This window comes from Orbicella faveolata, unplaced genomic scaffold, assembly GCF_042242905.1.
Source record: "Orbicella faveolata isolate gen_17 unplaced genomic scaffold, um_ofav_v1 contig_36, whole genome shotgun sequence".
Taxonomy (NCBI): Eukaryota; Metazoa; Cnidaria; class Anthozoa; order Scleractinia; family Merulinidae; genus Orbicella; species Orbicella faveolata.
The window spans coordinates 4,213,024-4,230,000 of NW_028301565.1; the positions used below are offsets into that span (position 1 = coordinate 4,213,024).

General features: G+C 38.7%; 1 long non-coding RNA gene and 1 pseudogene across 1 annotated transcript; one reads left to right on the forward strand and one right to left on the reverse strand.

The window, feature by feature from the left end:
- The first annotated feature begins 8,210 nt into the window (after positions 1-8,210).
- Positions 8,211-11,524, forward strand: LOC149102073 (tetratricopeptide repeat protein 28-like; annotated as a pseudogene).
- A 1,273-nt stretch (positions 11,525-12,797) lies between these two features.
- On the reverse strand, positions 12,798-15,653 carry LOC149102074 (uncharacterized). The gene is made up of 2 exons (XR_016202542.1): positions 15,409-15,653; positions 12,798-13,846 (listed from the first exon to the last, which is right to left on the reverse strand). It is a non-coding gene; the product is annotated as an uncharacterized LOC149102074 (long non-coding RNA).
- Positions 15,654-16,977: the final 1,324 nt, after the last annotated feature.

Consider the following 16,977-nt stretch of genomic DNA (forward strand, 5'->3'; position numbering starts at 1 on the left):
CGTTTAGAGAAATCAATTAACTAAATGTTAAGCTGATAGTGTCGATTTTGGACAAGAAACTTACAGACCTTCGAAATAGGCATCCGAGTATAATTCGTCATTTAATACGACAGGTGTAGCAGTAGATGACATAATGAGAGATTTTGAAAAATTTGGAGTTTGAAATGCATCAAAAGGAAAATGATATGAAATAATAGTTTTCCTTTGATATGAGGGCCATTTCATACATTGCCAAAGATGATTTCATACATTCATGATATAGTGACTAAGCTAATTTACAATGACTAGTGCGGATGGTCTTTTGTACTGCTTTTGTTGTTTATATAAAATCATTTTTGGTGAAGAGCGAACTCCTGAATAAATAATTGCAAACTTCAGCGTTTAAATTAAACCCGTTTAAACTGAGTGGCTTTTTAAAACGTTTAAGTCTTAATATTGACGTAGAACCTGGCATGACTGAATAGGTGGCACAAAAAGAGGAAATGACACGCCTGAAGAACAAAACAGCGATCGAAAGCGATCACGTTCAGAACATTCCAGTTGTGCATGTATTATTCACTGTACTGACGCTGATACGGAACTAGTCAGTCCAAAAGATGAGGAACACATTTGTAAGAGCAGCTGCTGTTCGTAAACGTAAACCACTTCTCGATACTGCTGAGACATTAAATGAAGGAGAAATCCCAAGCATTTACTATCACAGAAAATATTGTAGCGTGTTTAGAATTACCATAAAAAAGCTCGGCGAATCGCTAGAAGATGAGTTGCTAATCTCGAGTCAGAAGCTTACCAAATGCTTTTCGATTACATCAGATTGGATGTTCTTGCAAACGAGAAAATAGTCAGATTGACTGAAATGACAGAACTACTTGCATCGTATCTCACGTCTTTGGGTGTTGAAGAAATCACGTTATCCACAAAGAAGCACATCAGACGAAATCTCCAGGCAGAATTTGGCGATGTCCTCCTCTTTGAAAATTTGTTAGAAACCACCAGTGTCTTCATAGTTCCTGCCAATTTGACACCACTTCAGGTAGCCAAATACATAACGACCCCTCTTCTGGATAAACAGGACAATGCAAGCCAATCTTCTCGGAACGAAAATATACACCAGGCTGCTATTTTTTTTCTTTTTTTAAATTTATTTATTTAAAGTAACACGTCTTTAACAAATTACACGTATCACAAATTACAAATTACAATAACAAAGTACTCTGGTATGGCTACTCCGATACTAGAATGTACATTACTTATTTACACCAGGTGTTACTTACTTACATTAGGAAAACGAATAAAATAAAGTAGTCAATTAATTCTGACAACATACATTAGCTACCAAACAGGACAAAAAACAAGAAAGAAAAAAAAAGAGAAAGAAAAAAATAAAAGGAGAGGAAAACTTAAAATTACAAAATAAACAAAAAAGCAAACAAACAACTAATAGCGCTGGGAAGGGGCAGAGGAACGATTTCTAATCTTGATTAATTTAATACAATTAAAAGTAACTTTGTCTGCAAAGTTTGTGAGGAGCATTGTCACGTTACGAGTACTTTTTCGGTGTTAATTTACAACTTTTCAACTTTGTGTTTATAATTGGTTCTAGCAATAAATTTGGTTAGTACAAGTGAACTGTTGTTTAGTTTACTTACATGCATATAGAATTTCATGATAAACCATTCCCTTATAAATGACGGTTTCCCATCAACTAAGATATGTTTGTTATTAAAGAGAATGGTGTCGGTTCCTTGATCATAACTGTACAGTCTTGATTTCATCAAATGCAATAAGTATGTTTCGATAGAATGTTGGAATGTGTCTTAAATATTTGACATCGTAGTTACATCGAAGCAGGAAATTGAGACCTCCGTGTTTGTAAAAAAAAGTAGTCCGGTACTACTTTCCAATTCTTCCTGAATTTTACAAACAAATTATTCATCATTGGCAAGAAATCGTGTCTACGACACCTCACAGCAAGACCGAGATACTGTCTCAGACAATCTGGAACAACAAATTCATTACGATTGACAAAAAAAATGGTATATCTACCTCATTGGCACCGAGCAGGTATAAAGCAAATTTCAGACCTTTTTGACGAACATGAAAATTGCTTCCTGCCTTTCCTTTCCTTGCGCAATAAATACACGTTAATTCTGGCGACTCTACTACACCCCCGTCGCCAAAATCTGTACTATAACGTGCAAGATGTTATACGACAAACTGTTAACCTTAGAAAATCTTCCTCCTCCCACTTCAGAAAAAAAATTCTTATCATAGGGCATCGCAAAAAGGAATCTAAATACATTTTTTTTATCCTCTGCGGTTCACAGCCACAGAAGAGGTTAAATTGGTAATGTTTCAGCACAAAATTATACACAACATTTTAGCGACGAACAGTATATTATACAAAATGAACAAGGTTGCCTCCCCATCCTGCCCTTTCAGTCCCTCTGATAGTCAAAACATACGTCATTTGTTTATTAGTTGCCCACGAGCGTCTTCCTTTTGGTAAAAGTTCCAAAGTTGGTATTCTACCGTAAGTAACGCGAGTTTACTTCTCTCCGAGCCAGAGGTATTATTTGGAATTACTCGTCCTTGTACTCACCGTTTGACTCTCAACCACCTCGTAATACTAGGCAAATACTTTCTTTATATCAACGCTCTAAATAATACTATGTTCGTTTTCAGCGACTTCATCTCATTAGTGCAGGATAAAATCGAGATAGAAAAATATATTGCTGCCACGTTGAATGGCGAAAGGGAATTTCAACAGGAGTGGAAATTCCCGCTCACCATTTAAGGCGTTTCCCTTTGTAATTAGTTGCGAGGTCTTTTTTTTCTCTCTTTTTAGTTTGTTGGTTTTTTTTTTTCTATAATTAAGTAATTACATTGTATTTTAACTCCTTAAGTAACGTAATGTGTAAGTCATAATAAGTAATTATTGTGTATTGTAAGTCAGTAAGGTAATGCCAAGTATTGTAAATGGGTGTTTTTTTTTTTTTGATGTATTGTAAGTGACTTTTGTAAGACAGCAAAAGCATTAGAAATAATAGTAATAGTAATAATATCGATAATAACAATAATGTGGTGTATTGTAAGTAGGTTAGTTATTGTTGTAAGTAGAGTAAGGCAATGTAAGTATTTATGTGTTTAGCAATAAAAAAAAGTAAAAAAAAAAAAGAAAACATAGAGAACAAAATCATTTGAAGCTGCTGTGAACATTTAATTATTTCTTGTTGAGCCAACTATAGTGAAAGGGCTTTCCCTTGCCATTGAATACAATTCAATACACTGCGTGGATGCTCGTCGTCTCGCTGAAGTGTTGATATTTCGAATTTTTCAGCGCAAAGTGTTTGATCATGATCAGGAGCCATAATCGGGGACGGAGACCGTAGGCTCGCGCCATTTGTAGTATCGGGGCTGTCCCTATGATATGGGACAATTTTTCTATTTTTAGAACAAATAGCGCCATCGCGTGCCGCACACGCGCGTACATGCTGCGTGGATTTTTGCGGATGTAGCGCGGGGGAAATGGCGTCCAAAATTCCCGAAATTTTTGATATTTTTGGTCCACAGCTCAATACGTTTATGTCTAATGGAATTTTGCTTAAGTATTTTCGTCGTAAGCTGTTCCAATCTGAGTGAAGTAAGACCTTGTCGAATTTAGATATGTCCCGCTTTGTACCACTAACCAAGTTGGGTTTCCGCTGCTTCTTTTACAAGAAGTCCACATTACTCCGCTCTAAATTTCACATAAGGAAGATTAACAGCTTTTCCATAACACAGCGAAAAACTAGTTGGATATATTTGGATATAGCGGTGTTTTATAACTTCAACGTTTCCCTCCTCTTACGGGGATTCCCTCCGCTTGCGGGGATTTCGCCAGAGTCCGTCGCGACGGAAAAGAAAAAACAAAATTGCAAGTTGAGTTTCGCCTGTATTGTAAGCAACGCTTGATGTTTCATCAAGGCCCAGTAAGTTTACGTCTGTTGATACTGTTCAGTTTTGTTTGTGTAAAAATCCAATAAATTGTCTGTTGTCGATGGATAAGAGGGCCCGCGGACGCATGTTTTGTACAGTCAGTAAACATGACACATTGGACTTCCGCACTTTCTTTAATCAACTTCGAATAACGATTTCGATTTTTTTGGTCGAGTTATCAAAACTCCTTGTCTATTTATTTTCGCAGTGTAAAACTTCACCATGTTAAAGAAACACATATGATGTTAGTAGCCTTTGGCGTTAGCGAAAATTGTTGCAGCATCTCAGCACAAAAGATAACGAAAGAAATCTTTGAAAACACCGACTCGGACTTGAAAGTGCACGCGCTGCACTGTGCAAATAAGCTACTTGCACCCGTCAGGCTTCCCTTTCAAAAACTGTTGCAAACTTGCCAATCAAGCAGAAACAAGAAACCGTCAAAAACAGGTTTTGGTTTTGATTAAGCATTGTTTGAAAAACTCACAAATTAACTCGAAACTCACCTATTTCATTAGCTCAGAGCATAAAACTAGATATAAGCGCCCTGTTTCTTAGTCTCTGCCTTATTTAACGCCATCGCTGTGAAAAATCCGCTAGAGAATCTCGCAACTCTCACTGTGACCATTTGATCACGCAACGTGACAACATCCACACGCGAACCCACGACATGTTCGTGGGTCCGCGCGGATACATGTCGTCAGGATAGCGCAATTTGTTCTAAAAATAGAAAATTTGTCCTATATCATAGGTGCGCGGATCCCAAGACTTACGGTCTCCGTCCCCGATTATGGCTCCTGGTTTGATTGAATACCAATGTTCAAGGGGTGCGCTTATTCAAGGTGGAAGGGAGACCTGGCATACGGCGGCTGCGCCCGCAGTACGAGCGCAGTACGAGCAGCGAGCTGTCCTCCCGAAACGTCAAGATAACAGTCATTTTCTTCACAGCTAACAAAATGTAAAGACAATTCTAAGTTGCTTTGGCTTAATTCGTCTAAGACTCGACTCAAGTATTCTGGGTTTAATTCGACAAGGAACAGCATATTTTGTTCAAAATGTCCAAAATGACACAACTTATATTATTCTGCATGGCGACAGCGATTTGCTGAGCGCGGGCGACCTATTTTTGGCGCTTAATTTAAAAGTTGGAGACACAAAATGTTTCATATTTTTCACTCTATACAATCTGATATATCTTTTGGAGTCAAAAAATACTTTTTCGTGAATAGTTAATGCCGTCTCTATTGAGAAAAGATGCTCGACTTCAATTGACATGCATTTGACGTCAGGACAGTAGAGATTTTCCTGCCTGCAGAGTCCTGATTGGTAAATTCAAATTTCAGGCGTGCCGGCCGTATGCATGGACTCTGCTAGGAAGCGCTTATTGCGAAATGTAATATTTTTTCCCTTAAATTACATCTTTTGCATCTCCGCCCTTGTTGATAACGTTCGATCTATTCGCTTAAGAAGCGTTCCAATCACGTGGAAATTTATAACATAGCTAAAGCAAAGCGCGCGCTCTGATTGGTTAATTTAGCGTCTACTATTTGCCCATGGGTGTACGCTGCTGACGTGTGTGCTAATGTTTACAAAGCAAATCTTTTGACAGATATTGTTTCCAAAGTAATGGCCGACGTCCTTCTGCCAGAAATGCGAAACTGTCTTCACAGTTGTCTGAAGATGAAACTTTATCGAGTTACTGGTGTGCAGTCGGTTGTCATGAATGAATTTTCGCGTGCTTGTTCTCTCTTGTCATGTAAGACTACACGAACATTTTTTTGTGATGTAGCTCAATAAAAGGACTTCCGTTGTTCAAATGTCTCAATGTTATGTTATAAAACAAATGGTAAACGCCATAGCGTGCACTATTGAGTTATGGATGCACTTGGGAGGTTTGCTAAGCACTCAAGAGGCTAGAGTCGCACTCGGCTATCGCCTCGTGCGACTCTTACGCTTCTTTCGTGCTTAGCAACCTCCCGCTTACATCCATAACTCAATAGTGCACGCTATGGCGTTTACCATATACTAGGATCAATCACGGACTATGACTTACATGAAAATAAACTGTTCAGTTTATTGTTTTAACATCAATTACTAACCGGGCTCAGTTTTAAACAAAGGCAAGGGCGCAATAAGCCAAGCCTCTTAATCGTAAAGATGCGTTTAGACGCCGGTTGTTCGCTCAAATGCGGTAACCTCACATTCAACTGAGACTATCATACGTCGAGCGTAATGCGAAAAGAAAGCGTGAGAGGAAATATGGCCGCCTCTCTCGCTTTTTCTTTCATATCTCGCTCAAGCGACTTAGGGACTGTGCAACAATTACCTGGAGCTGGGGGGTTGGAAAATTAGAGGGGGGGATAGGAGAAAATGACAACAAGAGAGAAGAGAGAGAGGGCGGTAAATGTAAAAATTAATACATACAGGGAGGGGGCATTACTCAGTTTTCATTCCTTTTTGCAAACTATAAAAGTAGTGGAAGAGTTAAAAGAGTTCAAATATAAATACTAATATTGAAATGTCAACTCTGAGGTGTTCTGATCTATGAACCGTTGTTTCCTGTCTGTCATGCAGTAGGAAAGGAATGCCTCTGTTATATATGTTAAAACAGTGCTACTTTATTTGCACTAGGATTTAATAAAACAGAAAACTTTAATTAAAAGTTGCAAAATTAGCACTATAATGATGCCAATGTTAACACACATGGCATCATAATTTAGCAAAAAGAAAAACCCAACTGTTGAAATTTTAATAGCAATACAAACTTAAAGTATGGTAAATAAAACACAGTATGATTAAATTGAGCTTTAAAAAAAGCTCAATCAGACAGGAATTCCTGAATAATATTTTCAGTTTCTCCAATAAAGCTTCTTGAATTCAAAAGATCTCATATTAAAATATGGTAAATACAAACTGTATGATTAAATTGAGCTTCACTGAAACAGTCCAGAGTACGTTCAGACACAAGCTCAAAGTCCAGTGGTTCTGATGACTCTTTAAATGACTCTTCGACATACGTCGAAGAGTCATTTGAAGTGATGTTTGTACTGGAGGAAGAACTCCAACAAGTAAACTACGTATGAGGGATCAGTGGGAGGAGACTTTTTTCAAGGGGGGGTTAGCCTTTATATCATCATTATGTAAGTGGGGGTTGAAATTAATTTTTGCTTAATGAGAGGTGGTATGACTTAGTTTTGGGGCATATTTCACCCATTTTCCAGCCCCCCTCCCCACCCCCTCCAGATAATTATTGTACAGTCTTTTAGAAAAGAAACAGGGTTCCTCCTCGCCTACCAAACAGATTATTATAAATACAATTTTGTGAGGCTGCATGCGCTTCTTTTATCCTTGGTTTACAATTGGGTGGGATAGATAGCGTGAAAAGATTGTATGCGTGAGAGGTTATGCAGAAATTCTGTAACTATAAAGAAATAAAAGCCCTCTAAGGGGACATGAGGTTACTGGATAGTGAATAACCACAATAATGTTCATAATGGTACAAAAAGGAGTTGCGGTGTTTTGGTTTTTGTTGCAAAGTATTGTTTTAAATTTGATTGCCTGGTTAATACGTACAAGGTGATCTGACTGCAACCGTCACGTGACAGTTTTATCCCTTCAAATGCAACTTTGAACGCAACTTTGTGGTATGAAAGTAGAAGATTGCGTAGATCAAAGCAAGATGAAATGAATTTTGTTAATTGGATATTAGTATAATGATTTGTAGAAGTCGTAAGTTCGCCGATGGCTTGTAACGAAGATAATTGTTTAAAAGTCGGATCGATATATGCAAGAGGGACATGGGGGGGGGGGGGGGGGAACATAAGCTACACTCGACCTGGCGAAAGCACGCCCAAAATTCCGTTTAATCGGTTTCACTCGCTTCAAAATTTGGAAAGGTATAGTTCCGAAACAAAACAGCGTCGTTTTACTTTTCAACCCGGCAGGCTTCTTTCTGTAGCGCTGGAGGAGATTCAACTGCGGACTGAACATCGAACAAAATTCTAATTGTCTGCTGAGAACGTTGTGTCAGTTTTGATCAATTTCTACGCTATCCTGGTAGAGAAATGAACATGATTATTCTGAAGTCGCCTGAGTACAGAAACCCCAAAGGGACATCCATTTATTTCAAACGAGAGTTCTTTGTCGAAAATGGAGTTGGCTTTTTAAAAGAAAAAAAATGGTAGTTTGGTTTTTCGAAAATTGGCGTTTATTTTCTAAACATGAAAATTTCATTCCAGAAAATGGAGTTTGGTTTATGAAAATGATAAAAGACAAACTCCCAGTCAAAAAAACCACAGATTTTTAATAAGTGAATTTACCTTTGAAGCTTCCGTACAAACTGCCACTTTTTAAAAAACAAGCTCCCATTTTCAAATAAAACAAAACACCGATTTTTAATAACCGGATGTTCCGTACTTGATCAGAGCTCCGTCTGTTGATAGAACAAAGAAAAGATTATGATCGAGATATAAGGATAATTACCGGGTACGAAATACGGATAATTTAAGAGGGATTACCTCGGGTATGAGGCCCACATGGGGGATTCACTCTCCCGGTCTTAAACGAAAAAACAAAAAAGAAAAAGAATTTTTTTTCAATACTTAACCAGGAACATTGCCTTGTGCCATGTTACCAAACAAAGCTTTATACACTGCCGGGAATGTCGCCGACTACCTTCGTAACACTCATCGCTATGCTAAGGCGATCGACTTCTACAAGGAATGTTTTGTACTTCTGAGGCTCGTCATGGCAAACCACTTGGAAGGTACCATACCAAATGAGCCCCGTGATATCGAGAGGCAGTTGTATATGCACCTCGCTGAAGCATACTCCGAGAGCGGAAACATAGAGAAGGGCATAGAAATGAACAAAGAGTGCCTTAAGATTATCAAAGAAGCCGGAAATAAACGAAGAGAAAGTGAATGCTACGAGCATATCGGTAGAATGTACTTCAATTTCGGACAGTGTGAAAAATCATTGAGTTATCACGAGAAAGCTCTCGCAATGAGGAAAAGGAAGGTGTCAGAAGCACAATCGCTTGACAGCATTTGTCTTGTGTACGCTCACTTAAACCAGTCCAGTATGAAGAGGCCTTCAGTTACGCAGAAAAAGCGCTCGAGGTCGGTGAGCAATTTGGAAACAGGGAAGCACAAGGAGTAAGTAGTAATAATCTGTCTATTATATTCATCCATCTTGGGCAATACAAGAAAGCGATTGAATATCAAGAGAAAGATCTAGAAATCAGTAAGGAATCCGGTGATCGAGAAGGAGAAAGAACTTGTTATAACAATCTCGGTGGTATTTACTTTCATCTCGGGCAATTTCACAAATCTATAGAGCACTATGAAAAGGGACTCAAAATCGTACAAGAAATTGGTTTCAGAAAAGGTGAAGGAAGAACGTACCTGAATCTCTCCAAAGCATATGTCAAACTTGGTGAGTATGCTAAGTCCCTGGAATATAAAGAGAAAGCTCTGGCAGCAATACGCTCACTTGGGCAGCGACATGACGAAGGAGCTGCCTGCCTTAATCAAGCTGGACTGTATCGTACTCTTGGTGAACATGAAAAGTCGTTCGAGTATTACATGGAAGCTCTTACAATCAAGGCAGCCATGGGAGACAAGAAAGGGCAAGCAAACTGCTATTAGATTATTGGTGCAGTTAATCGCGCGCACGGCCAGGATGAAATATCGCTAAAATATGAGGAACAAAGTCTCAAAATCTATACAGAAATTGGAGACTTGACTGGACAAGGAGTGTCTTTGAACAACCTTGCTGATACTTATTATTCTCAAGGACATTATGAAAAGGCGGTTGAATATTTTGAGAAAGATCTGCGAATATATATGTAAAGTGGTTGGCGACCGAAATGGGGAAGGAATATCTTGCTGCAACATTGGATGCTCGTTCTTCGCACTCGGTCAGCTGGAAAGGTCACCGGAGTATCAAAAAAAGGGACTTAAAATTTTGAAAGAAAGTAGATCAAGACGACACGAGCTCTGGGTCAACCAACACTTGGGTGCAACTCATGCTGTGAAGATGAATTTTCCAGAAGCAATTCATTATTTGACGGAAAGCATCAATATTCACGAGAAGATGCGAGCAGGTTTAAAAGATGAGCACAAACTCTCACTGTATGATGAGAAAATCACCAGTTACAGAATGCTTTGCTTACTACAAATTGCTCTCAACAAACCATCTGATGCTCGCTGCACTCTGGAACAAGGAAGGCCGCGTGGTCTTGTGGACTTACTGTTGACGAAATATTGCATTCAAGAGGTCAGCAATGGAAGAGCGCTTTATTTGAGTGCCCTGAGGAAGTTTTTTACCACGCAACGAACTAACGTCCTCTTTTTGGGTACTCCAATGCGGACAATCATGCTCTGGTTTGTGAACAAGGGCGGGAAAATATCCTTTTAATGAGACAGATTCTAATGGAAACGATTTTGAACATCATTTGAAAGAGTTGATAGGAAGCAATTTACATTCTCTAGATGGTGTTCACTGCGAGGACCGTTCTTCTGCAGCGTGTTACGAAACTTCGTTGCCAGCTGTAGAAAACCGAAGTAAAGCCGAGACGACCCGGTGTGATTACAGTGGAGATGAAGAATTGAAGAAAGAAAGGCTTCATTTTTTATTCAAGATGATCATATCTCCAATTGTTGATCATATTGATGGCCAGGAGGTTCTGATTGTCCCTGAAGGACCGTTGTTAAAATTCCGTTTTCTGCCCTACACGATTCCAGTGGGAGATACTTTAAAGAAAAAGTAAGGATCCGTCTCACTCCTTCTCTAACAACACTCAAGCTCATCCATGACTCACCAGCAGACTATCGCTGTCAGACTGGAGCGCTGATTGTCGGGGATCCAAAGCTTGGTCGTGTTAATTTCAATGGAGAAGTTGTGGAGCTTTGTTCATTACCTAAAGCCAGAGAAGAGGTGCAGATGGTTTCCGCGCTGCTGGGAGTTCGCTGTCTTCTTGGAGAGCGAGCCACAAAGGAAGAAGTTCTACGCAGGATCAAAGATGTGAGTCTGGTACACACTGCTGCTCATGGTGATGCAGAGAGAGGAGAAATAGCTCTTGCTCCAAACAGCTCGGTCACTGGAGTTTCCTTGAAAGACGACGTCGTGCTGACAGTGAAACAGATAGCTGAAGTTGGTATCAGAGCCAAGCTGGTAGTACTCAGCTGTTGTCACAGTGCAAGGAGGAAGATCTTAAAAGCTAAGGGAGTTGTTGGAATCGCTCGCGCCTTCTTAGGATCTGGTGCTCAGTCTGTTCTGATGTCCTTGTGGGCTGTCGACGATGAAGCAACTAAAGCTTTTATGAACATATTTTACAAGTGCCCGATCCATCGTAAAATGAGTGCTAGTGAAGCGCTTCATCATGCTATTAAGAACACGAGAGAGTCATCGAAATACAAAGATTTCAAGTACTGGGCACCGTTTGTTTTGCTTGGAGATGATGTAAAAATCGGCTTAAATGACATAAGTATGTTTTTAGTCTTAATTCTGTAAAATTAAAAAGTAAAAGGGCTATCTACAAAAGCCTTTTGTAGCCTGGCAAAAGTGTCTTCTAAATGCTATTCTGTTGCTTCAGTCTAAGCCTAGGCCTCGTTTAGGCCTGGTAATCAGTAGCCCCCCACCCCCCCCCCCCCTCCCTGGAAGGTAAGCCCTATACGTAACATCATTAACAAAAATAAACCCATTATTGTTAAAACGCACAAATCATTCCGATAGTAACCCTTCGCATAAATAAGTTCGCCAAAAAAGCCTTTGGAATAATTTAAAGCTCAGGGCTTGGTATCACAGTTTTACGATATTGAATCAGAATTGTTGTTGTTGTTTTTTTGTTGTTGTTTTTGATTTTTTTCTACAGTCATAAGCACAAGAGGTGATCTGTTTAGAGCTGGATCCTTGTGCCAACAATCTCCAGTAATCTCCAGTGGGGCAATGTATTTGCGAAGAGGTGGCGACTTTCTAAAAGTATTTCCCCCGTCTCTCTCAATGTAAAAGACTGCAAGAGATGAAAACTCCTCGTCGTTGTGCCGCGTATTGGTGTTTGTAAGTTATTTGCGATCATTCTCCTCGAGATTCGCTGTACAGTACATACAGGGACTGGAAACGTAGACAGATTAAACTATAACAAAGAGCTGCGATCAAGAAAGCTTTTAACAGTCTAAGATTTTTCATTGGTTCCAGCAGGTCAGATTTCAAGTGTACGCATGTGCGTATATAAGCGTATATAATAGCTACGAATCTGGTTTCATTGTCGTTAAACTGCATACCATCCTCCCTTGTCCCCTGGCTGAGGAAACATTGACAGTCTGACAGTGAAGATGGGCCCCATAAGCTTATCTTCAAACGAGTAAAATACTACTTCTACTGAAGTATAAGGCGTAAAAGTTGAGTAGTTGGGATATTCAACATTCTCGCACTTTCTCTCTCTCTCTCTCTCTCTCTCTCTCTCTCTCTCTCTTTAAGAACCTTTTGTTTTAAGAACGCTGAGACTGGATTTGACCAAACGTCTGCACGAAAACCTGAAGGCATTTTAATTATTTATTTTGGGTAAACAAAAAAGAAATTACAGACGGAAGAAAGAACGGTAGGGCAATCAAAACAAAACCGCCCCCCCCCCCCCCTTAGCTCAAGGTCTGGATCCGCCACTGCTTGCCTTGATGTCAGTATTGCAAAGTTTGTAACTTACTACGGGTGTTTGTCGGTTTTATTGTTACAGTCTCAATTTATTTGCTGCTTGAAATTAAAATACTTATATCAGGAACAGTGCAAAGCACAGCACGTGATCAAGCACACCTTTGTTGATATAGGTTTACTAAACCCTTTATTATATGTAGATTAAATGATCTGTAAAGACAAAGACTACAACGGCCTTCAAGTACCGCAACTAAATGACTGATTTGTCTGCAGTATTTCGGTATATATCGACTGAACTCGTGATTTATTAATTAGCTCGCTTGGTGTCAGTGAGGCATGATGCTCTTCAGAACTTCTCTTATGACCTGAAAAAAGTCAAAACATATTTCTTGACATTTTCGTAGCTCTTCTTTCAAGTTGTGTCAGTAATACAAACTTTGTAAATTAAAAGCTAGTTGCTTTTCATTAACCAGGAGTCAACAAGGTAATTAAAGAATAAAAGCTACTAAAACACCGCTGACGATATCAGCTAGTTTTACCAGTTATGTTCACATGAGCTGAGAGACAACATTTAATGCAGGATGTGTATGGAAATTGAATGAAACTGGACGTAGGGACCATTCAAAATTTAATGCAGACCAATCGACAAATATTCTTTATTTTCTACGATAAGCCGATTAGATCACTATTGATCTAACATATATCACCAGGATCATCGTCCGCAGTTGAATTGATGGCTGAAATTTATTGTCACTTCGCATGACAAAGCATTTCAAAATTAGATGCGTGGGAAGCAATTTAATACATAGCATTAATGGTTTGAAAAGAACCAAATTACAAAATGTTCTACAAATAAACGGAATTCCATACAATCCCATTTAATTGTATGCCTTAAAAACCATGAAAAGCCTCAATATGTGAAACTCTTACTCAGCCCTATTCTATAGACCGCTAGATGCTTCACGACATGTAGAACTCGTTTACAGGAACTGACTTGGTTCTAAATTTATTTTGTGTTCTTAAATAATTAATCTTAGTAAATAAATAAACGAATGTTATGATTGCTTGCCTATCGAGAGCCCTTTTCCAGCCACTGTTGTTTTGATGGTTTTGACCATGGTTTCCATGATTTCCATGATTTCCATGGTGATTGCCGCCCCACGTGTTCCACCGTTTAGCGTTGTCTCTGCCAGCGACGTTCAGATTATCGGTGTCAATACTACAGGGAAATAAAATGGCACTTGGTCAGCCTTTCTACCAATGTGCAAAGTTCAGACTATAAGGAATTACTATTCCTCTCCCTTTAACTGAAATGGACGAAACCGTATCACGTGACACGCCTCAACGAAGTGAATTTTAACTTCCGCTCATTGGCGTCAGCCTCCGCGATCGAAAAAGCCCCTATTGCGTGAGCGTGGGAAATTAAAACAATCAGACGGCAAGAAAATCGGCTATATTTTAGATTTTGTCTCGCTTTATCAGATTTCACAAAATTCAAAGGAAAACCAAAAACACGAAACTAGCCATGTTCTAAACAAGCAGGGGACTAGGTTCAATGTATAAAACAATCGATATGGTTTTTTTCGATCAAAAATAAAGCCAACCACAACCTTTCAAAAATACATTTCGTCTTTGTGTTTGAACCAAAAATACTGATATTTGGTAAACTTACTAACTTTTAGAAGTTCGTTTAGTCGTGTTTTAATACTCGTACCAAGTTCCAGGCCCGTTTAACACATTGCTAATAAGAGTCAGCTGACCGAAAAAGAGCCAAAGACGAGAAACAAGAAGGGATGAAATAATAAAGTGACGAGCGTTTAGAGTCTCGTGATCATTGACGTGTTCTGATGACGTCATCGCTGCCGTTGCTGATAAAGCCACGAAATAACTCTGTCAACTCTGACATGTCTAAATTTGACGATGTTGTATAACAAAAATGTTTCCTTAGCAACGGTTCAAGACGTGCAGTCAACGATGCCTGAACGTCTCCAAAGCAAAACAGAAGAAGAAGGAAAAATTGCTTGTTTATTTTCATAATTAAACGTGCATTATCATTACGTCAACTGCGCGTGCTAGTTCTCTGTTTCTATCGAGTTTACATAGCAGTACAAAGCTTAGCTCACGCTTCCTTTCAGGGTGTTTTCGCAATGAGGTTATTGGATGTAGATAATACAAATGATTGTAACGTTGTTGTAACGTTTCGAGAATGCAGTAACCGAGTACAATACCACAGCAATTCTAGATTCCTCTTTTTTTGCCTGGTTTTAGAATTTAATTTTAAAAAAATTCGAGGAGCTGTCATTTGTGGAGTTGTCCTTGCTGAAACGTTTCGTGGGGAATGCAGTGCCAGCGACAACCTAAAGTTTGGCTTTAAGATCATTTAATTTTCAGTCGCTTTTTTGATGAGATGATCAATGTACGAAAACTAAAGTTGACTTGTCATTACGTTACGTAGCTCGAATTCCCTTGAGTAAACAATACGAATCGTTGTAGGTTTGCCGTATGTCCCTGACTAGGCTCCTTAACGTACTACTTTTAATTACATTAGCTTAATGCGCTTTTGCCAATTGTAAAGGCTGAGACTTCTGAATCCTCAAAATAGTGTTTTTCCAGTTCAGTACGGTAAAGATATTCGAGAAAATTATTTGGATAAGTTTAAATTTCCATGCTCTAGAACAAACCTTTTCGTTGATTATCTGATCAACTATCTAATCGTCAACATGTTTTAATCACTTTAATCGAACTCTAACAAGTAAGGTTAACTGTGAGCCCGCTACTTACTTGGCAGGTAATTCCATAATCGCTTCCTCGGCTGTGCTTTTGGTTTCTTTCTCAGGCACTCTAGGCCTAGCATGGGCACAGACGACAATAAAGCAAAAAACCAGTAGCAGAAGTTTCTCCATTCTCGTGTTAGTGCACGAACTCTTTCAAACTTTTACTGACTGCATGCTTCAACTGCCACTCCAACCTGATATGAAGTGTAAACAACTGACGGCTTTTCTGTGAAAACCAGCCCGGATTTATATTCAGATGAAATTAAACGTGCCATTGAGCTGATTGAGGGGTTTACGTCACGACGATAACCTTTATTTAACGTGGTCAAATGCACTTAGCTAAATAGCCACTTAACACACATGCCACGAACTAAAAATAGCAACAAAGATCTAAATAAAGTACATTTACAATTAAAATAAAAATGGTCACGTCATTATTTACAATCATGTTATTAAAGTTGTAAAGAAAAATTTTATAATTAAAATGTGAGATTTAAAAAGTCCAACTTTGAAATCAAGTTCTTATAGTGCCTCTATGATCAAATTCTCGATATCCATTTTCTTTTACATTTTCGTACACAATAGGTCTTTCCTATCTATTACGAACACTAGAACTCACGTTTTTTTCAACGTTTATTTTCGAGAATTTACGGCCGCCATTAATTTTCCTTGTTCCAAAGCTTACTTGAGAATTGGAGTAAATGACGTCGTTTACTCAAAAATGCGACACGGGTTGAAATTTTAATAACAATTAGTGCAGCAATTCGCATAAAGAAAAACAAAATCTTTGGCTCTTATATTCGCGCAATTTCCTACGCTGATTGTTATTATAATTTCAAGCCGAGCGTAATTTTTGAATAAACGACATCATTTACTCCAATAAAGACTTGGAACAAGGAAAATTAATGGCGGCCGTATATTCTCGGTAAAAAGGTAAAAAAAAAGTGAGTTCTAATGTTTGTAATAGATTGAAATTTGGCAAGATATCTAGGGAAGACCTATGGTGTACAAAATTGTAAAAAAATGGATATCTAAAATTTGGTCATAGGGGCACTGACTTTATACCCATGGACAATTTTGTAAACACCGGTGGCGATTTTAACTTTTGTTTGATTATGTGGAGACAGCAGGTTCAGTTGTTTAAGTAGTGTCTCTTACGTGGTTGATTTGTCACATGTCACAAAGCGAAGGGCACGTTCATTACGTAACGTAATGTTACAAATTTTGACTTATATTAGAACTCACAGGCGTCCTAAGCTCCGACTGTGAGTATTGTCATGTAAAGAGAAGAATGGAACATAATAATCAGAAATGTATAGGCACGGTGTTTTGAAAATTAAGATTGCACATTTTGTGGTTATAGAATTTACGTATTTCGCATTTCTTCGTTTCTCAGCCTTTGTGTCTACCATGAACAGTACTGACCCCCCTAGGCGAATTAACACCCACAAACCAATGGGCCATAGATGCCACAAGCTATGGTGGTCAATTCTGTCGCATACGATTTAAGAAATTGAAATGTGTTTCTATCGAGTTATCGAGTTATAGAAACACAAGTGGGAGTTTGAGAGAATTC